The sequence below is a fragment of the Cetorhinus maximus genome, chromosome 19, assembly GCF_964194155.1.
Source record: "Cetorhinus maximus chromosome 19, sCetMax3.hap1.1, whole genome shotgun sequence".
Taxonomy (NCBI): Eukaryota; Metazoa; Chordata; class Chondrichthyes; order Lamniformes; family Cetorhinidae; genus Cetorhinus; species Cetorhinus maximus.
Genome location: NC_135897.1, coordinates 14,736,672 through 14,750,527, shown reverse-complemented (window position 1 = coordinate 14,750,527; position 13,856 = coordinate 14,736,672). Strand labels below are relative to the sequence as shown.

General features: G+C 44.1%; 1 long non-coding RNA gene across 1 annotated transcript in view; it reads left to right on the top strand.

Moving 5' to 3' along the window:
• Positions 1 to 805: 805 nt before the first annotated feature.
• Positions 806 to 13,856, top strand: part of LOC144694144 (uncharacterized) — a 31,592-nt gene continuing 18,541 nt past the window's right edge. The window contains exon 1 of the long non-coding RNA XR_013579656.1: positions 806 to 905. This is a non-coding gene — a long non-coding RNA (uncharacterized LOC144694144). The remainder of the gene's footprint in view (positions 906 to 13,856) is intronic.

Sequence of the window (13,856 nt, the reverse complement as noted above, 5' to 3'; positions counted from 1 at the left end):
GAGCCCTGTCACACTCACCCTTCTTCCTCTCCCTTTCTCCCTCAACAGATAGTCAGCAGTAGGCAATGGACAGTGAGCAATGAACAGTGGGCAGTGGGAAATGGGCAGTGGATAATATAGGCAGTGGACAATAGGCGATAGGTAACAAGGAATGGGCAATTGGCAGTGGACAGTGCTCAATGCGCAGTGGACAGTGGGCAATGGACAATGGGTAACTAATAGGCAGTGGGTAATGGGCCTTTAGCTTGGTCGCCCAATAAGATAAAAAATGATTGGCATGAGATTGTAATAGTGTAGACAACAAATGTGACACATTTTACGATTCTGAGAATAGCTGGAGGATTTACTAAGTATCAGTTTAAATATCCTTATTGCTGAAAGGCATTTGAGGAGAATCACGATTTTTTTACATAGAACTTTCTCACTGGACAGCCAGCCTGAAACGATTCACTTGCTGGATGATTCTCCCTGGTTCTAATCGTCCCATTTATACAAATGAGGTAAATCTGGGATCTGGTAGCAAATCCAGTGCAACACAGGTGCAAGATTTGAGCAGTGTATTTCTTTAAAGGCATTAAAGCTTTGCGCACATCTCTGATCATGTGGTCATATTTTTTGCCCAAGACAGGATATGTAAGTATGCAACAAAGATGGTTCTGGAATTCATATTATGAAGAAAAGTTAAGAAATTCAGGATGGTTTTCTTTGTAAAGCCAGTGAGCATGTTATTATTTTCAAGATTACAGAGAAGACTGTTGCTGTTCTTGGAAAATTATTCATTCTAGTTTTGTGTTCAAATACCAAAGAACATAGGTTAAAATTGGGAACAGCAAGAAGGAAAATCACAATTTGGTGGATTTGAGGAGAGAGAAGAGATTGAGGGATTCATGGACAGGACAAGTAAGGTGAGATGGTTGAACAAAAGAGAACTTAATTTGTTACGAGGCTACACGCCTTTATTTTTGAAAATATGATTTTTCAACTTTCAACTGACAGGGACTTTTGCAATTTGAACTAAGACAGAACAAACTGCTTAAAAATGTAAGACCACATTCCAAGTTGAAGGTGAGAAACCAACAAATTACCTCCAGGGAAGTGTGAAGAGAGAGACATTTCCTATAATCCAGACACCAATCAAAACTTATAACTGTCTAAGGAAGAGACATTAAAAATTCAAAGTGTTGGATATTGAAACAATGGCCGCCACAGACAGGCACACCCAAAACCTCTTGGAAATGCACAGTGTGTGAAGTATTTCGAGAGATTGCCAGTGCCACAGGCGGCATCAGGAAAGTTTTCAGCAGAGGAAACAGGCTGAGGTCTGCTCGCTCTCTTCCTCCCTGCTTTTTGGATTAAGCATGTCACCCAGTTCAAAGGCCAACTCTACCAGTAACCTACCAGTGAACTGAGCTACCATAATAATTGCAACATCTTCTACATCTAACCGCATCCAAGAAACCAGCTAAACTCAAACTGGCCATAGCATTTAAAATCTATACCTCAATGACAATCAAAGAACACTTAACCATATATTTTTTTATTTTTTTTTATTGGACTCTAACTCCCCTTATTTCTGGCACCTGTGTACGTGTGTGTGTGGAGGGGGGCCTGAATGACTGCATGAGGGCTGAATGCTTGATGTCGTGTTTTTTATTATTTTGCTCAGGCTTAGTGGCTAATAAATTTGCTCTTTTTTGACTCAAGAAAATCTTGTTTGATTGGCTTCTCATTGTTCACAGCTTAAATAGTGAAATACATTCTGATTTGGAAAAGGCATGTCCTCGTGAAAAAGGAACTTAAACTTTTGTTGGGACCAGCACAGGGGATTGAGTAGAGGGGAGCCAGTTCACCCCTTCTCACCTGGTTAAAAACTGATTATTTACCATAGGGAGGGATTGGCCTTTTCCTCTAACTAAAGACTGTTGCGTACAGGCATCATTTTTATAGATCCTAAACTGATTCTGTCACAGCAAGACAAACTTTCAATGCCACAAGACTATCTCTGTTCGATTTTAAATTAGCCCCCTCAATCGCTGGACTACAACACTGTTAAATTGTCTCCTCTAAACATAATGATATATTGAAGCAAAAGCTCAATTTCTGTCAGTTTCCAAGTAGCTGTCAAGTTCATCTCTCCAGTGTTTCAATACATTGAGAATCATTAACAAATGATTTCTGTGGGATTTCTTAACCAACCTAATGTTTCATTAAAATTTACAAACTTCAGCATATCAGAGGCTAAATGTATGTGATTTTAGAAGCCTTTAATTTTTCAGAAAGGTTTTAGAAACAATAATCTGGGAGCAAATTAACAGATACTTGGACAAGTATTATTAGTGAAGGAAAGCCAGCATGGACCTGTGAAATGCAAATCCTTTTTGACTAACTTGATTGAAATTTTGGATGAAGTAGCAGAGGGTGAATGAGGGTCGTGTGGTTGATGTTGTATATGTGGACTGATTGTGAAGGTCTCGCATGCTCTGGTTGAAAATCTAAAATAAAATCCAAAAATGACCCAAATGGTCAACGACTGCATTGTGAACATCTAGGATTTTCTGGCTGAAAATACTAAATGTGAAAAGCAGGTCAGGTGACTTCAGAGATAAAACAGGATTGGGTGTGAGTGACCCCCCTCCCCTCCCCTCATGGGAAATGTTAGTCCTCCATCACAATGCTGCTTGGCCTTCTGCGATTTTCAATTTCCTGCACCAAAAAGAGGTAGCTGGATCTAATCGCCTTGCCCAATAAGAAATAGCATTGCTTTGATACTGCTCTTTTCATTGTTTCCGCTGCCTCCACTGCTAAATCCATTTTCTATAGCACAGTACAGGCACCTAAACACAAGACAGAATGGATACAAACAGGCAGGAAAAGGCCAGCTGATCCATTAAACCGGCTCCAGATTTATTAAGACTGAAGCATCATGACTAAACCTTCTGCTACCCACCTCCTCCCCCTCACTGACCTGACCCGACCCACCCCACCATCCCAGCCTCCTCTCCTGGGAGACAGAGAAAAACGAGAAAGAATGCTGGGCCATTAAGGAAATAAATAGGCTGGGAATTCCCTCCCCAAACCCCTGAAATCCATGATCAAAACCAGTCCAGGGAATAACATGTGTAATGAGAAAAGCATTTACACTACAGCAAGAGCTTGATGTTACTCTATCCTTAACTCTTCTACAATCACACTGAAAACTGAAATGAGAACACACATTGATGAGGAATATGCTGGTCTCCCTTTATCTCAAGGTGCAGGCGGCTGCTCCATCTGCAAGGTCAACTGCAGGAAGCGATGTCACACTGAGCACTTCTCAAAGGGATTCCAGGGAACTGACCCAGCGAACCTGAAAAGGAACATCTGAGGTTTCACAAGCATCTACATAGTTTGGTTTAATTCTGAAAGAAAAGGCTTTGTGCTGCACAGAGTTGCATTACCAGTGTGCTAAGAGTTAAAATGATAAGTATAGCCAGAGTATCCCGTCTGACTGGCCTTGTGTGAAATCTATAGTTAGTCTGTCACATACTTAAACAGAATTAATTAGATCTGATTAGAGGGCAGGCTTCACAGACATAATTAGGGATCATTACTGGAACAAAACAGCATGATGCACTTTTCATTTGCAGAATATATGAGTGAATATTCTTTTTGAAATGCAGCCCATTAACACCACATCCCCCCCTACCCGAACAAAAAGAAACACTTTAAGTTCTGAAGTTTGGTTTCCAGAGCCACAGAAACCCCCAGAACGTATTAACAGAAACAGTATGGAATATCTTTCATGCTAAATGTGGCCAGGAATTTGTTTTCTTCCCCAGAGTAGAGGATTCTGATAATAGTCAGAATGGAGGCTCATTAAGGTTGTGTTAATGAGGTGAACCCAGGCCACACAAAGCTCCTTAGTTAGCACAGCAGTGGAGGAGGTAGGATTCAGGCATACTGTACGGGACGCCATACATTTAAACTAATTGAGAGAACCAGTTGAAAGCGACAAACATATGAATAGTGCTGGTAATTTGGAATTCCTTTCTTAGAGAGATGGCAATGACTTTAGACCACCCACAAGCACACTGCGCAGTCCAAAAGAAACCAGCCAGTCAACAAGGAAGAAGAGGGCCCTGCTGGGAGGATGACAGGCAGTGACAGGCTCCAGCAGTGTCCCTTGTCCATGTCCTGCCAACTCATATGATGTATAGAGAGCAAGCTACCGCTGGACCTGTCAAGTAACTCACAGGCTGTCCTTTCTTGCCAAACCATTTGAAAGAAAGCAGGCATCCCGACAGAGTAGATCTTTGAGGGTTCTGCCTCAGCCACTAATTGGGGCCACAGAATGACACGTTACAAAAGAGGTTATTGGTGACCTAAATCTGGCTTCCTCCAGCAGCTCAGCAAGTTCACCTACATTTAACGACTGACCACCTGAGTGATGTCACCTCATATTGAGCAAGTTCTATCGAGTTCTGTTTTACCTCCATTTTTTTTTTTACTGACAATAATTGTACATTTTCTCCATCAAGCATCAATTATTAAAGCTTAGCAGGGTGAAATAAGCCCACCAATTAGTCTTGGGGTTTATATGACATTACACAGAATGTCCAGCACAGAAACAGAAGTCAGCCAAACTGGACAATGCAATGTTCTTGCTCCAAACAAGACCCCTTCCACCCTGCTTCATCTTAACATTTCAGCATTCCATTTGCCTTCATCTGTTTACCTAGTTTCTCATTAAATGCATCTATGGACTTCAAATGCATTTATAGACATCACAAAGCACAACAGCCAGACACAATATTAACTCTTAAGGTAACATTGTGTTGTAGGGTGGCTGAGTTGTACTATTAGTAATAGAGTTGAACTGCAGATACTTCTTAAGTGGAAACATTAAGTTTATTTGCAATATACTCAGTAGCAACTACACGTGTACTTTCAACTCCAAGGGCACAATTTTGCCATGTGACTCTGTCACATGAGCAGGGGCATGTTTTTAATTCAAGTGTGAAATTTTTATTTTATCATTATTTGCGTTAGGAAACCTCATCCCGCCCGTGGATGAGGTTTCCTAAAAAGTGCAAAGGCCGCTTGGCATTTTCGCCTGCCCGCCAACCGCAAGATTGGATGGGCAGCGCCGATTTGAAATTAATTACCTTTTTAATGGCCTTAATAGACCTTCTAATTGTTGGTGGGTGCGCTGCCAATTCTGGCGTGGCCCCACCAAACAAAAACAAAATATCGCGGGACTACACGATGACGTCGGCGCGCTCGCCCAATGTCATCACGCGTTATTTTATGCTCAGCTGGGTCGGGCACGCGCCTGCCTGCTGAGCTCAATGTTCTAGCTGTTTATCTCTACACTGACTGCTGAGGTAGCCCGTGCTACTCTCCTATTGGCCAATCAGGTCATGTGAGCTTCCTTAACAAGTATTATTCTTAAAGGTACATTACACACTAAATAAAACCATAATTACTGTACATTGATGAGTTTATCTGTCAATTGCCAGCTCCTTTTTGTTTGATGTGGACGGATGCATCAAAGATTAACAATGACTTTGAACAGGAATGTGTCAATGCAGTTCGCACCTGCAAAAATGGCAAGGAACCGAAGAATTTGTGTAAATCAAGAATATTAAATCTAGAAATAAATCGGGAGGAAAGTTAACATGCTAAAAAGACATCAGGGAGAGTCACATGCATATGCCCCCCAGCACTGACTTAGGGGTTGAATATGATTGCTTTGGTAAATTCATCTCTTTACATGAGAACTGTCAGATTGTAAGGGCAATAATCCTCTAGACAATCGGACATTTATTTGCAGACAGTTTGTTAAATATCACAACAGAATTTCAAGATCGATAAGTCTGTGCTTTATCGAGCCCTCTGTGATCAGTTTAGGGAGATAGACAGTTGATAGATTAAGCACGGTGGTGTTAAGCAGAGTTATCAGGAAACTGAATATCATTCATTAACTATTGAGACAGATAGGTTAAAGAGATTAATGTGAAGGGGCAGGCTTGTTGGGACAAATGGCCTTGTTCTGTTCTTGAAAATTCTCTGGTTTCTAAATATAATGGGGAAGAAAAGGGGCATAGTATAGAAACCAGATTATCTGTAAAACACAAAGGCATAAGTTAGAGGAATGTTTTCACTCAAAGGGCTATTAAAATATTTATTTCTAACTTGTTCATAAGATGTGGCAGATAAACTGGTGAAAGACAATTTCCTCACTTACTTCCTTTAAAAACCTGCAGCAAGAAACATCAGGCTGTGTGGATTTGTCAATATCTAATGCCATTTAGTAATTTCTTTCTTACTTTAACTTTAGTGGGTTCAAGTTCTTGATTCCTGATTACTTTCCTTGGAATGTCAGGTGTATTAACTTGTTACTCTGCTGTGAAGATTGACACAAAGTAATTATTCGATGGGGAGAATTGCCACCCGCGATTGGCTGTGCGCCGCCATTTTATGTGGACAGGCCAATTAAGGCCCGCCCAGCGTGACGCGCATCTGGAAGCGCTGAGTGCTCCCTGTGCGGGCGAGGGGAGGAGGGAGAGTCGGGGCTTGCGCTTTTTCGCACATGCACGCAAAAGAGCGCAGAAATCTCCCTGAGGCACAGAGCTGCCTCGGAGATTAGTTTGATATTTTAAAATTTTAATGGAAAAAAAAAACTAAAGCAATGTCCCCTCATGTGACAGTGTTGCATGAGCTGGGACATGTCTATGAATTTAATTAAAAATTTTTATTAATGTTTTAAAACTTTCATGAAACCTCATCCCGCCCATGGATGAGGTTTCATCATAAATGGGAAGGCCGCCTGGGCTCTTCACCTGCCCGCCAACCTTAAGGTTGGATGGGCAGCTCAGTTAATGATTTCAATTGGAATTTAAATGGCCTTAATAGGCCTTTGACAGTTCAGCGGGCGCGCAGCTGACTCCTGTGCGCACCCGCCGAACTGAAGATCTGAATGACACGCGATGATGTTGGGATGCACGCCCAACGTCACCGAGCATCATTTTACGTGTCGGCAAGTGGGGCCCGCCCTCGCTTGCTGACCCAAAGATCCTGCCCAACAAGTCTGCTGTTACCTTATTTTCATTTGCAATATTAGCCATGTCCTTTCTTAAAAAGCCTGCATAACCCTTGACTATTCTATAATCTCTTTACATATTCCTTTTTGGAGCTCACTACCTTATTGTCTTTATTCCTTTGTTGTCCTTTATGTCTCTTTTTCAATGGGAATTGGCCATTTGTTTGGAGGGCAGGAAAATGTAATCACATAGACATCTCCAATTGAAGAGTGAGGACAGGAGCAGGTACATTGGCCAAATGGCTTGCTCCTGTGTTGTAAGTTTTATGATTTCATGCAGCGTTTACAATAAGTCTGATAGGAACTACACAAAACTGTGCAATGATACCTAGTAACCTTGAGACCTACATAGAATATATAGCACAGTAACAGGCCATTCAACCCGAAGATTCCACACCAGCATTTTTGACCCACTCCTATCCTTCCTCATCTATCAGCATACCCCTCTATTTTTTCCCCCCTCATCTACTTATCCAGCCTCCAGCATCTATACTATTCACTTGAACCGCTTGGCAATAAATGCTGGCCCAGCCAGCGAAGCCCACATTCCATGCATGAATTAAAAAAAAAACTCACTGTGGTAAGTGTTTTTTACTCTTTCAAGGGATGTGGGTATTGCTGGCAAGGCCAGAATTTGTTGCCCATCGCTAGTTGCCCTTGACAAAGCGGTGGTGAGCCGCCATCTTGAACCACTGCAGTCAATGTGGTGTAGGTACACCCACAGTGCTGTTAGGAAGGGAGTTCCAGGATTTTGATCCCTTGATAATGAATGAATGGTGATAAAGTTCCAGGAAAGGATGGTGCATGGCTTGGAAGGGAAGATGCATCTGCTGCCCTTGTTGTTCTCGGTGGTAGAGGTCACACAAGTTTGGAAGGTGCTGTTGAAGGAGCCTTGGTGAGTTGCTGCAGTGCATCTTGTAGATGGTACACACTGCTGCAACTGTGCATCAGTGGTGGAGGGAGTGAATGTTTGTGGATGGGGTGCCAATCAAGCGGACTGCTTTGCCCTGGATGGTGTCAAGCTTCTTGAGTGTTATGGGAGTTGCACTCATCCAGGCAAGTGGGGAGTATTCCATCACACTCCTGACTTGTGCCTTGTATTGAAAGCTAATGCAGGGTTGGGATCAGATCAAGTGAGCCATAGGACACAAGTGGACTGCACCAAGGCAGGGGGAATGAATAGTTTGTGTGCCAGCTCACCAGAGGGCGAGGTCTCAGATGAGTTCTGCTGCAGAGGACTCAGGTGTTTGCTGTAATCCAGATAGCCAGCTGGTGAAGGACAGCCCAGAAGGAAAAAGCAGTAAAAACTGGGAAATAAGAATACTGGTCCGAACTGGTCTTGCATACATTAAGTCGGGACACCAGGAAAACTGCGAAATAAGAGTACTGGTCCGGACTGTTTTTTTCATTCTGAGAGATCCTGGGTGCATTGGCAGACAACCTCCTGCCACTGTCAAGGAGCATGGAGGACTCCAGTTCTGAACTGATAGAGGGCATCGCACAGAACCTGTTCTCTCTGTAGCCTCTGCTCCATCCCAGAGGCGCTATTACTGTAGTCCCCATACCTGTTGAAGCCTTTGTTTGGAGAGGTCACCAAATTGTCTCCACTCTCAGTGAAGATGCAGCAACACTCCCTGCTAAATCCAGGAACTGACCACAAAATGTTCAAAAACACTCCAGACTACTTACAGATACTTTACAATAGCAGAAATCCTTCAAGATAACAGCTTCTGCTCCTTTACCTGCAAGTTGAGTGTCTAGCCTTTTCACTAACATTAGTGCAGCGCCTAGAGAATCATGGTTGCAGGACAGAAGAAGGCCATTCAGCCCGTCATGTCTGTGCCAGCTGTCTACAAGAGCAATTCACCTCTTGGGCAAGCAGTCCATGTCCAAATGCAGTAAGACTTGGATCCAGGCTTAGGCTGGCAAGTGACAAGTAACATTTGCGCCACACAAATGTCAGGCAATGACCATCTCCAACAAGAGAGAATCTAACCATTGCCCCTTGGCATTCAATGGCATTACCATCACTGAATCTCTCACTATCAACATCCTGGAGATTACCATTGACCAGAAACAGAATTGGACTAGCCATATAAATACTGTGGCTACAAGAGCAGGTCAGAGGCTAGGAATCCTGCAGCGAGTAACTCACCTCCTGACTCCCCAAAGCCTGTCCACCATCTACAAGGCACAGGTCAGGAGTGTGATGGAATACTCCCCACCTGCCTGGATGAGCGCAGCTCCAATAACACTTAAGAAGCTTGACACTATCCAGGACAAAGCAGCTCACTTGATTGGCACCATATCCACAAACATTCACTCCCTCCACCACCGACATACAGTAGAAGCAGTGTGTACCATCTAGAAGATGCACTGCAGCAACTCACCAAGCTCTTTAGACAGCACCTTCCAAACCCACAACCGCTACCATCTAGAAGGACAAGGGCAGCAGATAGATGGCAACACCGCCATCTGGATGTTCCTCTCCAAGACACTCATTATGCTTGACTTGGAAATATATCTCTGTTCCTTCATTGTCACTGAGTCAAAATCCGGAACTCCCTCCCTAACAGCACTGTGGGTGTACCAACACCTCATGGACTGCAGTGGTTCAGAATGGAAGTTCACCACCACCTTCTCAAGGGCAATTAGGGATGGGCAATAAATGTTGGCCTCAGCAGCGACGTCCACATCCCATGAATGAATAAAGAAAACTCCCCAGCCTTTTCCCTGTAACCCTCCAAATTTTTCTTCTTCAGATAATGATCCAATTCTCTTTGGAAAGCCACGATTGAACCTACCTCCACCATATTCTCAGGCAGTGCACTCCAGCTCCTAAACACTTGCTGAGTAAAAGGTTTGACCTCAAGTCGTCGTTACTTCTTTTGCCAATCACCTTAAGTATGTGTCGGCTTGTTCTTGATCCTTCGTCTTGCAGCTGAATATTTGACTTTTTGTGAGTGATGTCTGAACTTGTTGAATAGAACTACGTGGTCCCACTTTGTAAAATTATATCATCATGGCACGGATTTAGTTGCTTCTGGCACTGTCACTGCATGCCTATGCCCACCTCCAGAGAGGCAATCATCTTCAGGAGTTCCAGCGGCGCTAACCATCCGAGTTTCCCACCCTGAAAATTAAACCAGAGATGTAACTGAATTCAGCAATCATAAAAAAATCCAGACCAAAAGGCCTGGCGATTCCTCTATTACACGGCAAGAATTAGTTACTCTTCAAAGCACTTGCCTGTCAATGCACTTATCGCCCATTTATAAGATCCATCAGTAAGCCTGATTCAAAAGACTTGCATTTAGGTAGCACCGTCTATGACCTCAGGACTCCCCAAATCAACTTTCAGTCAAGGGAATACTTTTGAAGTGTAGCCACTGTTATAATTTGGGAAACGTAGTTGACGATTTATGCACAGCAAGATCCCACAAAGTGCAATAAAATAAATGGCGAGCTCATGGCCAGGAATTTTCAAGATGGCAGGGTTTTCTGTCCAGCCATCCAAAGAGTCAGTGGTGAACACACTCTCCTGTCAACACTGCCTGCCCCACAGCTAATGAGCTTTAATTGGCTGCAGGTAGGATTTCCGCTCCTCCCTTACTCGAGAGGAAGTCCCACCTTAGAGAGCTGCTGGCCAATCAGATTGGACAGCAGCTCCCTCGTCCCTGCAGCGCCAGAAGCTGCAGTGGACAGAAGTGGGATTTCATGCATCCCACAGAGCTTGAATCCTGGGAGTGCAGGACAAGTTAAGTTTTCAGGGTCTCAGGGCGGGAAGGGAAGGCTTTGGGGGGGCTGGTGGATAGTGGAGAATTGGGGTGTCGGAGGAGGGGCCGGGGGTGTGGAGGGAGGTCCAGCGGCCACCCCCCTTCCCACCTGAGGCCTAAACCTGATTATTTTCGGGCTTCCCCCATACCTGGGAAATTAAGGCTGTGCGGGAAACAGCCCTTAACTGGTCAATAATTGGCCACTTAATGGCTTTGATTGGGGAAAGGGCGGACGGCCTGACAAAGACATCACTTGCCCCAGCATAAAATCGCTGAGAGGTCAGAGTGGGCAGGAAAACAGTGGGAAGCCCATTTCTGCTATTTCATGTTAAACACTCCCCCAAAAAACCACCAGCAGGGGAGCATGAAATCCAGTCCCATGTTTTGGATGATGCTGTTTAAGGATGAAATGTTGAGCAGGACAGTGAGAGAACTCCCCTATTCTTCTTCAAAATTGAGATCTTAAATGTCCACCTGACATGGCAGACAGAGTCTCGGTTTACTTAACGTCTCATCTGAAAAGACAGCACCCCTGCTAGTGCAGCACTCCCTCAGTACCCCACTGGGAGTATCAGCCTGGAATATGACTTCTACTCGCAGGAGTCTAACATAAACTGATGGCCTTCTCACTCGGAGGCTGGTGTGCCATTCACTCATCAACTATTAAATGTCAAATAGGCCATTGCCAGAAAGTTTACCTGCATGCTCATGAAATTTCATCTCCACGCCTACTCAATCAGGCCCAAGTATATTATTAACAACACAAAAACAGGATTACCTGGAAAAACTCAGCAGGTCTGGCAGCATCGGTGGAGAAGAAATCAGTTAACGTTTCGAGTCCTCATGACCCTTCGGCAGAACTGAGTATAGTTAGGAGAGGGGTGAAATATAAGCTGGTTTAAGGTGGGGGGGGCGGGGGGAGAGAGAAGTTGAGGGTGGGGTGATTGTGGGGATAAGCAAGCAGTGATAGGAGCAGATAATCAAAAGATGTCACAGACAAAAGGATCAAAGCGGTGTTGAAGGTGGTGATATTATCTAAGAAAAGTGCTAATTAAGAATGGAAGACAGGACACTCAAGGTACAGCTCTAGTAGGGATGGGGTGGAAAGACTGACAGGGCATTACAGTTATAGATTTACAAATAATGGAAATAGGTGGGAAAAGAAGAATCTATATAAATTATTGAAAAAAAAGGGAGGGGGGAGAAACGGGGTGGGGATGGGGGGAGGGGGAGTTTAAGATCTAAAGTTGTTGAATTCAATATTCAGCCCGGAAGGCCGTAAAGTGCCTAGTCGGAAGATGAGGTGCTGTTCCTCCAGTTTGCGTTGGGCTTCACTGGAACAATGCAGCAAGCCAAGGACAGACATGTGGGCAAGAGAACAGGGTGGAGTGTTAAAATGGCAAGCGACAGGGAGGTTTGGGTCTTTCTTGCGGACAGACTGCAGGTGTTATGCAAAGTGGTCGCCCAGTTTGCGTTTGGTCTCTCCAATGTAGAGGAGACCGCATTGGGAGCAACGAATGCAGTAGACTAAGTTAGGGGAAATGCAAATGAAATGCTGCTTCACTTGAAAGGAGTGTTTGGGCCCTTGGACGGTGAGGAGAGAGGAAGTGAAGGGTCAGGTGTTGCATCTTCTGCGTGGGCATGGGGAGGTGCCATAGGTGGGGGTTGAGGAGTAGGGGGTGATGGAGGAGTGGACCAGGGTGTCCCGGAGGGAACGATCCCTACGGAATGCCGCCAGGGGGGGTGAAGGGAAGATGTGTTTGGTGGTGGCATCATGCTGGAGTTGGCGGCCCCACAATCACCACACCCTCAACATCTCTCTCCCCCCGCCCCCCTCCCCCACCTTAGACCAGCTTATATTTCACCTCTCTCCTAACTATACTCAGTTCTGCCGAAGGGTCATGTGGACTCGAAACGTTAACTGATTTCTTCTCCACCGATGCTGCCAGACCTGCTGAATTTTTCCTGGTAATTCTGTTTTTGTTTTGGATTTCCAGCATCCACAGTAGCTTTTAGCTTTTTGTTTTTATATTATTAACATGTGATGTTCAACAGATGCCTGAACTCCCACTCTCTCATTCCGTGACAACCTGTAAAGATCCGTTGATCACAGTGGGAGCTTACACATTACCTTCGAGTGCCACACAAATACCTAATGACTTCACTTCAATGTCACGTTGAACTACAAAGATCAAGTAGTCATAGTTTATCCTCTTCAGCTCTACTCTGATACAATCACCCAGTTCTACAATGGCATTTTGTGCTCCGGTGACCCCAATATTTGGAAAGATGTGGAGGCTGCTTCGATAGGACAGGTGGAAAATTTGATCTGTGACTGATTTTCCTCCAATCAGTGTGATACGTGCAAACAAGTTTCAAGACAAGTAGTATTTTGAAAGAGAATACAAAATACTCCCACAACACAATGAGTAACAGGATCTAACTCCAGAAAAGGGCACTTGTGTCCTGATCGCTATGTGATGATTTTACCTCAGTGTCTTCGTTTGATTTGTTTCCACTGGGGCTGTTGGGCTTTACAGTTGATAAACTCTTCTTATTTGAAAACTTATTTCCTTTAAAAGATGGAAACGTCACACTATTCTTATACTTTGTACCCATTGTCAGGGGGTTACCTCAAGCTTAGGCTGACCTGCAGTGATTATAACTATAGGGAGCTACATGAGGTTAATTGAAAATGGTTGAAAATTAAACAGGACGTGTTTCAAATCACTGCAATAATTTAGCAGCTGTCCTTAAAAGCAAGTACTTGAATCAATAATTTGATGGATTGAAGTAAGGAAGCTTTTAGGCTCCAATAATTAGGCAGACAGAGAGAGAGAGAACAGGTGGAGAACTGTTGTGGCTGGGAATCGCAGAAGTGATGGTAACATGGAGGTCATGCTGGATTTAATGGTAGGATCCCACTTTATGAGCAGAATTTTGCCCTTGGCGGGGGTGCTCAGCGGGGTTGGGCAGGGGCAGTCGGGAAGCCAGCCGCC